Below are 15,895 nucleotides of genomic sequence, written 5' to 3'. Positions count from 1 at the left end.
AGGAGGAGGAGACAGGAGAGGGAGGGAGAGACAGGGGAGGGAGGCAGAGAAGGAGATGGAGGGAGGGAAAGGAGACAGGCGAGGGGAGTAGATGGGTACACAAGACCCATTTGCCAAGGTAGCAGCTACACTTCCTTGGGTCCAAGCATATTAAAGCACTTACATTACATATGAATCCAAAGATAAAACAGTACATCATAACATTATTACACTACTACATATAGACAATATACAAAATGTTTGATACCACCATACAACAATATCACAAATCATTGAGTATGCATGTGTCTGTACTAGAGGTCGACCGATTATGATTTTTCAACGCCGATACAGATACCGATTATTGGAGGAACAAAAACGCCGATGCCGATTAATTGGCCTATTTTTTTTAATTACATTTTTTTAAATATATATTTTTATTTATTTGTAATAATGACAATTACAACAATACTGAATGAACACTTACTTTAACTTAATATAATACATCAATAAAATCAATTTAGCCTCAAGTAAATAATGAAACATGTTCAATTTGGTTTAAATAATGCAAAAACAAAGTGTTGGAGAAGAAAGTAAAAGTGCAATATGTGCTATGTTAGAAAGCTAAGGTTCCTTGCTCAGGACATGAGAACATATGAAAGCTGGTGGTTCCTTTTAACATGAGTCTTCAATATTCCCAGGTAAGAAGTTTGAGGTTGTAGTTATTATAGGAATTATAGGACTATTTCCCTCTATACCATTTGTATTTCATTAACCTTTGACTATTGGATGTTCTTATAGGCACTTTAGTATTGCCAGTGTAACAGTATAGCTTCCGTCCCTCTCCTCTTTCCTCCCTGGGCTCGAACCAGCAACACAACGACAACAGCCACCATCGAAGCAGCGTTACCCATGCAGAGCAAGGGGAACAACTACTAGAAGGCTCAGAGCGAGTGACATTTGAAACGCTATTAGCGTGCTCTAACTAGCTAGCCATTTCACTTCGGTTACACCAGCCTCATCTCGGGAGTTGATAGGCTTGAAGTCATAAACAGCGCAATACTTGACGCACAACGAAGAGCTGCTGGAAAAACGCACTTCCGAATGAATGTTTACGCGCCTGCTTCTGCCTACCACCCCTGAGTCAGATACTTAGATACTTGTATGCTTGTATGCTCAGTCAGATTATATGCAACGCAGGACACGCTAGATAATATCTAGTAATATCATCAACCATGTGTAGTGAACTAGTGATTATGATTGATTGTTTTTTATAAGATAAGTTTAATGCTAGCTAGCAACTTACCTTGGCTTACTGCATATACACGTAACAGGCAGTCAGTCTCCTTGTGGAGTGCAACGAGAGAGAGGCAGGTCGTTATTGCGTTGGACTAGTTAACTGTAAGGTTGCAAGATTGGATCCTCCGAGCTGACAAGGTGAAAATCTGTCGTTCTGCCCCGGAACAAGGCAGTTAACCCATCGTTCCTAGGCCGTCATTGAAAATAAGAATGTGTTCTTAACTGACTTGCCTAGTTAAATAAAGGTATATTTAAAAAATATCGGCAAATCGGCGCCCAAAAATACAGATTTTCTGATTGTTATGAAAACTTGAAATCGGCCCTAATTAATCGGCCATTCCGATTAATCGGTTGACCTCTGGTGGCATGTCTTGTGGAGTACGCATGGGTGTCCGAGCTGTGTGCAAGTACTTTAAAACAGACAGGATGGCACATTCAGAAATACAATTGAAATACAAATGGTATAGAGGGAAATAGTCCTATAATTCCTATAATAACTACAACCTCAAACTTCTTACCTGGGAATATTGAAGACTCATGTTAAAAGGAACCACCAGCTTTCATATGTTCTCATGTTCCGGCCAAGGAACTGAAACGTTAGCTTTCTTACATTAGCACATATTTCACTTTCTTCTCCAACACTTTGTTTTTGCATTATTTAAACCAAATTGAACATGTTTCATTATTTACTTGAGGCTAAATTGATTTTATTGATGTATTATATTAAGTTAAAATAAGTGTTCATTCAGTATTGTTGTAATTGTCATTATTACAAATAAATCGGCCGAATCCACTTTTTTGGTCCTCCAATAATCTGTATCGGTATCGGCGTTGAAAAATCATAATGGGTCGACCTCTATTATCAAGCATTTCACACATATTATCCAGATACTGACTGTTAGCACTTGGTGGGCTTAGCAACTTCCCACAAGAATAGGCTTTAGGTGAGGCAGGTGAACCTGAAGCCATATTACTTCCATGGGATTTTACATGATATCCTCTCTAAACTTTACATTTTAGTCAGTTCGATGCTCTTATTCAGAGCGACTTGTAGTAGTGAGTGCATACATTGATACTTTTTTCCCACTGGTCCCTTGTGTGTATCAAACCCACGAGCCTGGTGTTGCAAGTGCCATGCTCTACCAACTGAGCTTACACGGGACCGCTGTACAGGAATATCACTCTGAATATAAACAGCAACCCCACCCCCATTGGCATTAGTGTCTTTTCTGAAGATGTAACCATGTATTGCTACCACGGTATCACCTAATTGCTTTTCAGAGATGGTCAGTATATGAATGTTATGTTACCAGCAAGTAATCGATTTCATGAACCTTGTTACTTAGGCTACATATATATGTTACATGTGGGAGCTTTTCGGAGATTCTTGATAGTTTTTATTGCTTTACTAGGAGGCGGTAGGTAGCCTAATTGTTTGAGCGTCGGGCCAGTTACGGAAAGGTTGCTGGATTGAATCCCCGAGCTGAAAAGGTACAAATCTGTTGTTCTGCCCCTGAACAAGGCAGTTAGCCTACTGGGGAACAGTGGGTTGTCATTGTAAATAAGAATTTTAATCTGACTTGCCTAGTCAAAATCTTTTAGCAGAGGTAGACATGACAGTGATGTTTATGTTGGAGCTGAGGGTGCAGGGTGAACGACAACCCAGAGACACAATGGTAGGGATTATCTGAGCCGGGCTTGAGTCACTGATAAATAATTGTCTCAACGAGGCCTTGAAATGAAGAGGAGAGGCCAGAGCTGACCGAAGGTCAACGTGTGTCGATTACGAACTCAAAGACACTTTTATTTATTTCACCTTTATTTAACCATGTAGGCAAGTTGAGAACATGTTCTCATTTACAATTGCGACCTGGCCAAGATAAAGCAAAGCAGTTCGACACATACAACGACACAGAGTTACACATGGAGTAAAACAAACATACAGTCAATAATACAGTATAAAAGTCCATATACAATGTGAGCAAATGAGGTGAGATAAGGGAGGTAAAGGCAAAAAAGGCCATGGTGGCAAAGTAAATACAATATAGCAAGTAAAACACTGGAATGGTAGATTTTCAGTGGAAGAATGTGCAAAGTACAAATACAAATAATGGGGTGCAAAGGAGCAAAATAAATACAGTAGGGAAAGAGGTAGTTGTTTGGGCTAAATTATAGGTCGGCTATGTACAGGTGCAGTAATCTGTGAGCTGCTCTGACAGCTGGTGCTTAAAGCTAGTGAGGGAGATAAGTGTTTTCAGTGTCAGAGATGTTTATAGTTCGTTCCAGTCATTGGCAGCAGAGAACTGGAAGAAGAGGCAGGCAAAGAAAGAATTGGTTTTGGGGGTGACCAGAGAGAATAACCCGCTGGAGCGCGTGCAACAGGTGGGGTGGTGGTACACCAGCAATAGTGCTGAGGAAAGCGGATGCCCCACGCTCCTATGTGGTGGACACAGGCTCGGAAGAGGTACTAAGGAACCTTAGAGCTCTTCCAGATCTACCAGCCACACAGACTGAGGCCACAGAAAATGCACAAAATGAGGGTGAAGGAGAGAGAATGCTCACAGAGCCACAATCGCGCCCAAAAAGGGATGTGAAGCCACCAGATTGGCTGAAAGACTGTTACGTGAAGAGAAAACATACTGTTGGGGACCATACCCAGCAAAAAGAGACTGTATCTAAGTTAATGTTCATACTGTGTGATTTAATGCGTTCATACTGTTTCAGGATGGGAAGTAGCATGTTATAGAATAATACTGGTTTCCAAATTGCATTTCAGTTATGCTTCAGTGGTTATGCATGTTGAGTTCTTGTTCATGGGAGAGGGGAAGATGTAGTAGGATGTCCCTTGGGGGTATCCGTACCTATGTACGATATGCGAGGGTTAGGTTAATAAACAGGCTGGAGCTAGAACCTTGTTGTCGCGCGTCCTTATTTTAGATCATACAACAGAAAAAATATTTTGATGTGGGGCGCTGTCCACAGATAATCGCATGGTAGGCCTTTTTGAAATCTTACAACGCAGTTGGATTAACAAGAAGTTAGGCTTTTAAATTATACAAGTGTCTTATATGTTCATGAATATTTAATATTACGATGCTGTAATTGGAATTTAGCACACTCCAATTTCACCGGATGTTGTCGACAGGTGTCCCGCTAGCGGTTCGCAAACCCTAAGAGGTTTTAATACACCCAGTCACTACAAAGATACAGGCATCCTTCCTAACTCACAGGGATATCCCAATGGGGTCTTTAAAACAGTTGCAGAGTTTAATACCTATGATTCGAGACAACTGAGGATGGATCAACAATATTGTAGTTACTCCACAATACTAACCTATATGACAGACTAAAAAGAAGGAAGCCTGTATGGAAAAAAAATATTCCAAAACATCCATCTTGTTTGCTACTAATCTGAAAAATTTGGCAAGTAAATTAAATTTATGTCCTGAATTCAAGGCATTATATTTGGGGCAAATCCAACACAACATATCACTAAGTACCGCTTTTCTTATTTTCAAGCATCATGGTATGCTTGTCATCAGCAAGGACTAGGGAGTTAAATGGAATAGAGCGAAGCACAGGTAAAATCCTCAAGGTAAATCTGGTTCAGTCTGCTTTCCAATTGACACTGAGAGGCAAATTCACCTTTCAGCAGGACAATAACCAAAACAAGGCCAAATATACACTGGAGTATCGTACCAAGACGACATTGAATGTTCCTGAGTGGCTTACTTACAGTTTTTACTTAATTTGGCTTCAAATCTATGGCAAGACTTAAAAATAGCTGCCTAGCAATGATCAATAACCAATTTGACAGAAATGATAAAGAATCATGTGCAAATATTGTACTATCCAGGTGTGTAGATCTCTTAAAGACTTACCCAGAAAGACTCACAGCTGTCATCGCTGCCAAAGGTGATTCTAACATGTACTGAATCAGGGGTGTGAATACTTATGGAAATTAGATATTTATGTATTTAGTTTTCAATAAATGTGAGAGAAACAAATCTAAACTCATGTTTTCATTTTGTAATTATGGAGTTAGATAGTGTGTGTAGAAGGGTGAGACAAAAATATATTCAGTTGATTTTGAATTGAAACTGTAACTCAACAAAATGTGGAATAAGTCAAGGGGTATGAATATTTTCTGACGGCACTGGTGTTTGGTTTATTTAACTCGGCAAGTCAGTTATGAACAAATTCTTTTTTTCAACGACGGCCTTGGAACAGTGGGTTAATTGCCTTGTTCAGGGGCAGAAAGACAGATTTTTTACCTTGTCTCAGAGTTTCAATCTAGCAACCATTCGATTACTGGCCCAATGCCCAACACTGCATTGGAGTGGTCTAGTTACAGTGGTCAAGTTACAGTTTTGACGTAAATCATGTTGAAAATCTATGGAAAGACTTGAAAATGTCTGTCTAGCAATGATCAACAACCAACTTGACAGTGCTTGAATAATTTTTAAAAGAATAATGGGTCCCGCTTTAAATTGCGTGCAGCTTATAGAGGCTTCATAAAGTCTTCATAAATACTACATACGTGTTACAAATCTATAACTGTATGCCATGTGTGACATAACCCACTTTGTCAAATATGACATAAACATGTGCTTTATAAAGGGTGGCAAATGCACCGCTGAATAAAGGCCTTATAAATCATGTTAAATTGAGGCTTCACAAAGCATTCTTAACCCTGTTATGCATCTTGGTAGTGCATTGCAACGCCAGGACATTGGGTTCGATTCACGGACCACACATACATGAAAATGTATTTACCCATGCCATGACTAAGTCGCTTTGGATAAAAGTGTCTGCAAAATTGTATATATTATATTTCACAAAAACATTTCTAGCATGGCCCAACCCCTTTCCCTCTTGGGAAAATAGTCCATTTTGGGACTGACCTCAACATCCCCCAAAAAACATTGGGAGGACCTTTTAAAATCTGTTCAGGTTTGCCTACTACAGCTTTTTTCCCAAATTCCATTTTCTTGGTTTTGTTTATCCAGGTTTCGGACTTCCTCCATTTTTTCTGGTTTACCCCATTTCTTTTAGAAAAACAACAAAATTGGATTCTTTGTTTACAACAATGCTTAAACCACATCAGGGGATGACTTTTGAGGTCTAAGAAACTTAGATTTGAGTGTAGTTGCCCTTTAATATAGTGAGCATGCCCTGCACTGTTTGGTTAGCAGGTTTTCTGTAGTGCAGCAAGTGCACGTGATGTGATGCAGCCGCCAGTGGAATGGGTGGAGTAAAATGTCAGCAACACTCAGATTATTAGTATTATTCAGAGCTCCATGAAATGACACCATGTATACATTCTACAGACCCTACTGAGTATTCACATACTTTTACTGCTGCACCCAGAATAGTTCCTGCTTTAAGCAAATACAGTGCCTTGCGAAAGTATTCGGCCCCCTTGAACTTTGCGACCTTTTGCCACATTTCAGGCTTCAAACATAAAGATATAAAACTGTATTTTTTTGTGAAGAATCAACAACAAATGGGACACAATCATGAAGTGGAACGACATTTATTGGATATTTCAAACTTTTTTAACAAATCAAAAACTGAAAAATTGGGCGTGCAAAATTATTCAGCCCCCTTAAGTTAATACTTTGTAGCGCCACCTTTTGCTGCGATTACAGCTGTAAGTCGCTTGGGGTATGTCTCTCTCAGTTTTGCACATCGAGAGACTGATTTTTTTTTCCCATTCCTCCTTGCAAAACAGCTCGAGCTCAGTGAGGTTGGATGGAGAGCATTTGTGAACAGCAGTTTTCAGTTCTTTCCACAGATTCTCGATTGGATTCAGGTCTGGACTTTGACTTGGCCATTCTAACACCTGGATATGTTTATTTTTTAACCATTCCATTGTAGATTTTGCTTTATGTTGTGGATCATTGTCTTGTTGGAAGACAAATCTCCGTCCCAGTCTCAGGTCTTTTGCAGACTCCATCAGGTTTTCTTCCAGAATGGTCCTGTATTTGGCTCCATCCATCTTCCCATCAATTTTAACCATCTTCCCTGTCCCTGCTGAAGAAAAGCAGGCCCAAACCATGATGCTGCCACCACCATGTTTGACAGTGGGGATGGTGTGTTCAGGGTGATGGGCTGTGTTGCTTTTACGCCAAACATAACGTTTTGCATTGTTGCCAAAAAAGTTCAATTTTGGTTTCATCTGACCAGAGTACCTTCTTCCACATGTTTGGTGTGTCTCCCAGGTGGCTTGTGGCAAACTTTAAACAACACTTTTTATGGATATCTTTAAGAAATGGCTTTCTTCTTGCCACTCTTCCATAAAGGCCAGATTTGTGCAATATACGACTGATTGTTGTCCTATGGACAGAGTCTCCCACCTCAGCTGTAGATCTCTGCAGTTCATCCAGAGTGATCATGGGCCTCTTGGCTGCATCTCTGATCAGTCTTCTCCTTGTATGAGCTGAAAGTTTAGAGGGACGGCCAGGTCTTGGTAGATTTGCAGTGGTCTGATACTCCTTCCATTTCAATATTATCGCTTGCACAGTGCTCCTTGGGATGTTTAAAGCTTGGGAAATCTTTTTGTATCCAAATCTGGCTTTAAACTTCTTCACAACAGTATCTCGGACCTGCCTGGTGTGTTCCTTGTTCTTCATGATGCTCTCTGCGCTTTTAACGGACCTCTGAGACTATCACAGTGCAGGTGCATTTATACGGAGACTTGATTACACACAGGTGGATTGTATTTATCATCATTAGTCATTTAGGTCAACATTGGATCATTCAGAGATCCTCACTGAACTTCTGGAGAGAGTTTGCTGCACTGAAAGTAAAGGGGCTGAATAATTTTGCACACCCAATTTTTCAGTTTTTGATTTGTTAAAAAAGTTTGAAATATCCAATAAATGTCGTTCCACTTCATGATTGTGTCCCACTTGTTGTTGATTCTTCACAAAAAAATACAGTTTTATATCTTTATGTTTGAAGCCTGAAATGTGGCAAAAGGTCGCAAAGTTCAAGGGGGCCGAAAACTTTCGCAAGGCATTGTATATGTTGGGGATTAATCAGAATAGTTGGGTAACATAGATAAGATGTTTTATTTTCATTATATGCTTGTGAGTTACTTCTCAAATAGAATGTATCTTGTTGTACTATAGTGGTGGCCATTTGCAGTTATCATTTCTCTGTCATGGGGTCAGTTACTTGGGCCGTAGAGAGGGGAGAGGTCAAGCTTGTCTTCATATGTAAACATATCTTTTAAACCATGTGAAGGGATGATTGAGGGGGAACCAATTATCTCTTGGCTCCACAATGTCTGTGTGCCAGTCACTGTGTCTCCGTGAGCTTGTCCAGAATGGGAGTGTCTAAAATGACAATTGATATATATCCTAATGTCTTGGTACTATGTTGTACCAAGAACGAGAAGTAGAACCTCGTTTTAGGAGAGCAAACTGAACGATAATTTATAGCTAATGCTGTCTGGCTATGGAATACTCCTCTCTCAAGTAAAGTCTTCCTTTGTAATATTCCTAAGATCTGTTATTCGTCATGTCATGAGTTGAGATGGGTGTGTCTTGGCTATAAATGATACTAAGAACTGTTTTGTAAGCACTCTCAGATAATTCAATTATAGACACTGTATTGATCTGAGAGTCACAGGGTTGTGATGGAGCTCATATAATTAAAGATGAACTTTATGATAACTCTGACTTGTGTGTGGTTTGCTCTCATGATTTGGTAAATACAGGAAATTTCCACTACATATACAAGGGCACAACTGTTTTTTTTAATCATGAATGGTTAGACACTTCTACTATTAAGTGGGAGGCTTTTATATGGAACATTTCTGAAATTCCTGACCCGGAAGTACTTTTTTAGTGTTGCTAACAAGACACGGATCATGTGATGAGTTTGCAAATCAAATGTCCTGTATTGTGCTGCCACTGGACAGTGAAAAACAGACCTTTATTGTAATTTAAATTAGTTTGTAGTAGTTAAGCGTTGAAGTAGATTACATACTGTAGCTACCTCAATCGTTATTTCTAATAATTTTGGTGACTTCAAAGTAATTGCTAGCAAGCTCAGCTAAATACACATCCCCCTAGATACAGCCATGTCTCAGTCACATAAGATTTGTAAATGAAAGAGGAATATACTAATTGAATGGAGTTACCCATCTTCTCATGTACTGTAGAGTTTCTGGCACAGCACAGATATGCCTTTATCCAGATGGTGTGACAAAGGCATTTCCTAACAGACCTACTAACTTTCTTTGTTGTTACTTTTAAGCATGGAACCAACATGCAGTTCCTTCAGCAGGAAGAGAGGCAAGAACCATTGGTCCTGCAGCTTAGGGACAACCTACACTATTCATTCCAAAATTATTGGCATTAATATGGAGTTGTTCCTCCCTTTTCTGCTATAACAGCCTTCACAATTCTTGGAAGGCTTTCCATTAGATGTTGGGACATCACTTCAGGGACTAGTTTCCATTCAGCCACAAGAGCATTCGCGAGGTTGGGCACTGATTGATGTTGGGCGATTCGGCCTGGCTCGCAGTTGGCGTTCCAATTCATCCCAAAGTTGTTTGGTGGGGTTGATGTCAGTGCTCTGTGCAGGCCAGTCAAGTTCTTCCACACCGATCTCAACAAACCATTTCTGTATGGACCTCGCTTGGTGCACGGGGGCATTTTCATGCTGAAACAGGAAAGGGCCTTCCCCAAACTGTTGCCACAAACCTGGAAGCACAGAATCATCTAAAATGTCATTGTATGCTGTAGCATTAAGGTTTCCCTCCACTGGAACTTTAAGGGCCTTGCACGAACCATGAAAAACAGCTCCAGACCATTATTCCTCCTCCACCAAACTTTACAGTTGGCACTATACATTGACCTTATAGTAACTACAGCATCATATGATATAACACATACATAAATGACGAAAGGGGTCTGACTTTAAATTAAGTGTAGCATCATGCAATATAGAGGCTTTATGGATGTGTTGTGAATGATCGAAGGGGTCTCATTTCAAACTAAGTACTACAGGACACTACATAGTATCAATAAATAGGCAGTTAGGCTGATTTATGAAGGTTCTCTCATGATCCACAGGTTACTGTAGGGTGTGAGAGGTATTTAAATGGGTTGATGGACCTGCAAAGCTTGTATTTGTGTGTGTGTGTCAGAACCAAGTTGATTTGGAGTAGTCCAACCTGAGACTACCACACCAGATATTCCTCTTCTGTTCCCATGGTGGAGACCAGAGATTGATTACAACCTGTTACAATGGTGCCACTATTTTGTGGCTGATCTTTCAGCAGGGGAGTGGGTGAATGTGTCAATGACATGACTGGGCTCAGTATTGCAGGGTATGGCAAATGTTTGTTGTGTGCATGTTTGTGCACTGGGGAACATGTTTCTTGGCTCCAGAAGAAAGACACTTTCTATTTCTTTAGGTTGGGGGTTCAAGGTAAGTGTTTATTGGTGTAATGTTTTCCGCAGGCTATTGAATACACAGCACAAACTCAGCAAAAAAAAGACACGTCCCTTTTTCAGGACCGCCTTTCAAAGATATTTGGATTTTTACGAATTAACAGCACAGATCTTCATTGTAAAAGGTTTGAACACTGTTTCCCATGCTTGTTCAATGAACCATAAACAATTAATGAACATGCACATGTGGAACGGTGGTTAAGGACACTAACAGCTTACAGACGGTCGGCAATTAAGGTCACAGTTATGAAAAAATTAGGACACTAAAGAGACCTTTCTACTGACTCTGAAAAACACAAAGACAAATGCCCAGGGTCCCTGCTCATCTGCGTGAACGTGCCTTAGGCATGCTGCAAGGAGGCATGAGGACTGCAGATGTGTCCAGGGCAATAAATTGCAATGTCTGTACTGTGAGATGCCTAAGACAGCGCTAAAGGGAGACAGGATGGACAGCTGATCGTCCTTGCAGTGGCAGACCATGTGTAACACCTGCACTGGATCGGTACATCCGAACATCACACCTGCGCGACAGGTACAGGATGGCAACAACTTCCCGAGTTACACCAGGAACGCACAGTCCCTCCATCAGTGCTCAGACTGTCCGCAATGGGCTGAGAGGCTGGACTGAGGGCTTGTAGGCCTGTTGTAGTAAGGCAGGTCCTCACCAGACATCACCGGCAACAACGTCGCCTATGGGCACAAACCCACCGTCACTGGACCAGACAGAACTGGCAAAAAGTGCTCTTCACAGACGAGTCGCGGTTTTGTCTCACCAGGGGTGATGGTCGGAGTTGTATTTCTCGTCGAAGGAATGAGCGTTACACTGAGGCCTGTACTCTGGAGCGAGATCGATTTGGAGATGGAGGGTCTGTCATGGTCTCGGGCGGTGTGTCACAGCATCATCGGACTGAGCTTGTTGTCATTGTAGGCAATCTCAACGCTGAACGCATCCTCCCTTATTTGGTATCCTTCGTGCTGGCTCATCCTGAAATGACCCTCCAGCATGACAATGCCACCAGCCATACTGCTCGTTCTGTACGTGATTTCCTGCAAGAAAGGAATGTCAGTGTTCTGCCATGGCCAGCGAAGAGCCCGGATCTCAATCCCATTGAGCACGGGACCTGTTGGATCGGTGGGTTAGGGCTAAGGCCATTCCCCCCAGAAATGTCCTGGAACTTGCAGGTGCCTTGGTGGAAGAGTGGGGTAACATCTCACAGCAAGAACTGGCAAATCTGGTGTAGTCCATGAGGAGGAGATGCACTGCAGTACTTAATGCAGCTGTTGGCCACACCAGATAATGACTTACTTTTGATATTGACCCCCCCCCTTTGTTCAGGGACACATTTTTCCATTTGTTAGTCACATTTGTTCAGTTTATGTCTGTTGTTGAGTTCAATACAAATATTTACACATGTTAAAATTCGCTGAAAATAAACGCAGTTGACAGTGAGGACGTTTCTTTTTTTGCTGCGTTTATAAACCAGGGATATCAACCATTCAAAGTTGGCCTTAGTGGGAGTGACCATAGACTTCTATGGTAGTGACCTTACGGACCAAAGTATTTGTCATCGTCACTACTTAACAGTCCAAAAAGTCCTAATTATTGCTAAACCCTGCCCATTTCTACAGTTTATCTTCTTAAACTTATTTTAAACCTAACCCTAACTAATGAAGGCCAAGTTCGATGTGTTGGTCCACCAGACTTCTTCTGCATTTGGGCAGAAGTGTCTGGGAAAGAGATTAGGTGTAATGTGACTAACATGACACCCTTTTTATAAGCTGAACGCCATTAAAAGCGGGACTGAATAGGGTCCAAATATTGTACAATCCAGGTGTGCCCATAGTTCATAGCTTGGAAGTATCATCGTCTAATTGATTGGGTTTTCCACCGCCGTGCACAGAAACCTGATTGGTTCGTTAGGAAGGTGTTCACGCCAAGGTGCTCGGAGGCTTGTGACTGGCCGGCTGGTGTTGGAAACTGGCAGGTTTGGGGCAGAAACTGAAACGGGAGGGAGGGAGAAAGGCGGAAGGGGGTTTACATGTGTGTGCTGCTATTGCTGTAGACTAAGAGGGAAAGAGAGCACAGCACTGGTCTTGATAGGGTGTCAGATGGTGGTGATGACAGACAGTAACAGACACACGCTAATTTAACTGTCCAAAAAAACACCTACAAGTTCTATTGAATATGGTGAAATGTAAAGTGGCCCACTCATTAAATGTTAATTGTATGAAACAGAAACAGACATTTTACAATGATTTTAACTTCTGTGAAGGTCTCAAATATGTTGTAGCTGTATGTAATGAATTCCACTTACGTTTGTGAGTATCTGAAAAACCTGTCAAGTAAATACTTGTCTATTTGAACTAGTAATCATTATGTACAATGTGTTATTGCAAATGCCACTGTAAATGGAAGACATCCAGAAAAGGCTCATGGGGTAAGTTTTGCCCTGAATCAAATACACTCCAAATAAACCACCTTGTTGATCTCAATCTATACAGTGATTCAGTAATCATACATTTTCACCAGATGATCAACTAAAACTCAACTAAAACTAAAAAGTACAATAAAAGCATGGCTATTTCTGCCATTGATTTGAACTGAATCCCCATTCAGACCAGCTGACTCCTAGGAATAGACACAATTATGAGTATGCGTGCACTATATGATTGCACCTCAAAACGTGTGTGTTACAGGACGCAATTGTGCATATAGTGCTGGTACAAGGTATTTTCAGGTACTTAATTTAAACTTCTGACGTAATTGACAGCCATTTGCTTATTTCAGTGATCGAATGAAATAGTGGTGAGTGAGTAATAATAATAATAATAGAAATACTGTAAATAAATATATAATAAATATAAAATAAAATATCAGTAATAGCAAATGAGTAGGCTATTGTTCTGCTTTTAATAGTGGGGGGAAAATGCATGATACATCAACTTTATTTAGCTTATTAATCTTTCAAGGAGCTAAACAAAACAAGCGTATACTGTTATATACTCAAAATATTTGGATCAAACAGCTCCAAAACCATGAGAACTATTCAATAATGTTCCTGGGAGAAATTATTTTAAATGTTATAAATGTTCAATATATTTTACTTGGCTAGATACAAAAAATATAATATTTCTCCCAGGAAGAATCTAATTTCTCCAGCTACTGATAATGATTGCCTTTGAAACATTCCTTCCTAGTATAATTGTCTAGGCTAGACTGTTTAGTGAAAGGAGAATGACTCTTTTACTAATAGCCTAGATATATGTACCTGTATGTGACTATGAATTCAAGCTTTGTCCTCCTCAATGTTCTGTGTGTTCCCATTAGACCCATGCAGGTTCAGAACAGTTTAACAACAGCTTAAGCATGTTGCCCCAGTTTCAATCCGTTATGTCCAAGATAAACAGCAGGTTGCTCAATACAGTTGCTAGGATGCCAGCATCGAACCATACCAGAGATATGAATATCCATACTGTTCTGTTAGACTCCTCTCTGACTCTTTACGGCCCTCAGAACAATATGCATGTTTATCATAACCTGATTATAAACGTGTAGGTCTGTACAACAACTTATTTTAACAGAGAATGTAGTCTACATCCAAAACGTCAGTTGTCAGATTTTCAGGGTAACTAATCTGCACTAGACAGCTGTTGAAGAAATAGGTGGTGAATTAATTCCATTACAGGTGTCAACCAATGCCAGTCTGATTGTCCAGCTGCTTACCTTGTGATGATCCCTATTTGTTCCAGTTAAAGTTCCCTTTCTCCAACTGCTCTGGTACAGAGCTTTTCCAGTTCCCCCTCTGCTTGCTAAGGTTCTTTAGCCAAACTGTAGCATGTTCTCTGCTGGGTTCTGGCTAATTCTCTTCAGATCCTTTATGGGTAGAACCACTCCATCCGAGTGAGGCAGAACCGAAAAAACCCGCTGAGGTTCTTCATCTCGATCATTCCTGGTCGTCACTGGTCTCTTTCGCCGTTCAGAAAATGTGTCTACACAATGAAGTGACAGGACAGGGACCGTATCGCTGCACAACAAAACACCTGTTCCACCAAGACGCACTCGATAGGTGCCCTGGGTTCTTTCTGTGTGCTCTCGTTTTCAGAAATAGGTATATGGGAAAATTGGGAAGGGAAGTAGCTCTTTGGAAAGGACCAGAACCCCCAATGGTAACCTCTCTAGGTAACAATTTTATGCAAAGAAAAAAGCATGATATTCCGGTCGGAACAATCTTTGAGGGTCTCTCCCTCTCTGGAGGGGTCCATTCGTTTAAATCGTTTCCCCCAACCTTGTCGAATCCATACAGTCACCCCCCCTCTTCTTTCTCTCTACCTATCTGATCCAGTTCTGCTGCAGTTCTCTCTTGCGCACTCACCCTCTCAACCTCCCTCTCTCTGTTTCTTTTTCTCCCTTTCTGTCTGTGTCAATGTAGTTGGCATTTGCAGACTGTGCGCACGTCCGCTCCCGAAGAACTGCATTGACACTGAGAGGCAGCCTGATGCTCAGTGTACACAAACAACTGAACACACATTAAGTAACACACATTTGCAATGACCTTAACACCATACATAGACATTAATTATAATATTGCAGAGTCCAAAACACACAAGTTTATACACAAAACATACAGTCCATTACCTGCACTACCTGTTGCTGTAATCAAACATGTGTTGGTTGAGTTCTTGTTGCCAGTTTAAACTTACATAGATTGCGGATGTTTGTTTGTGTATGTGTGTGTGCGTGCGTGTGCATATGCATTTTTGTTATGCCACCACCTTGAAAACTGTCTTGGGGTTAAGGTGGTGTGGTCTTGTTCTATTAATATCTTACAGTAATGCGCTGTATGAGAGTGAGTGTGTGTGTGTGTGTGCTCGCATGGGTGTGTTTGTGTGTCAGTGCTAGGAGAGCTGTATCTGGTAGTAATCCCCGAGAGGCAACTGACTGGTAGTCTGGATTATATACCATGAGGAGCAGATTGTTCCACTGACAGAATAGGGCCCTACAACACACACATACACACACAAAGAGAGACTAATAAATCATACCTGATCTCACATCGTAATTCATCATAATCTCTCGAGCATCACGGTGTGTGCGCAAGTGAGCGCATGTGTTTGTGTCTGTGTGCGAGATAAGGGGCAAAGAGAGA

The 15,895-nt window shown here is 40.9% G+C and overlaps 1 protein-coding gene across 1 annotated transcript in view; it reads right to left on the bottom strand.

Moving 5' to 3' along the window:
- The window catches only part of LOC109898240 (ATP-sensitive inward rectifier potassium channel 12-like), a 40,168-nt gene extending 25,021 nt beyond the window's left edge, over positions 1 to 15,147 (bottom strand). Inside the window, exon 1 of the mRNA XM_020493132.2 lies at positions 14,473 to 15,147. The gene's annotated coding sequence lies outside the window, so the exon portion shown is untranslated. The remainder of the gene's footprint in view (positions 1 to 14,472) is intronic.
- Between the last annotated feature and the right edge of the window lie 748 nt (positions 15,148 to 15,895).

Source organism: Oncorhynchus kisutch, linkage group LG10 (assembly GCF_002021735.2).
Source record: "Oncorhynchus kisutch isolate 150728-3 linkage group LG10, Okis_V2, whole genome shotgun sequence".
Classification (NCBI taxonomy): Eukaryota; Metazoa; Chordata; class Actinopteri; order Salmoniformes; family Salmonidae; genus Oncorhynchus; species Oncorhynchus kisutch.
Note: the sequence above shows the minus strand (reverse complement) of the source record. Positions and strands in the feature narration are given on the sequence as shown.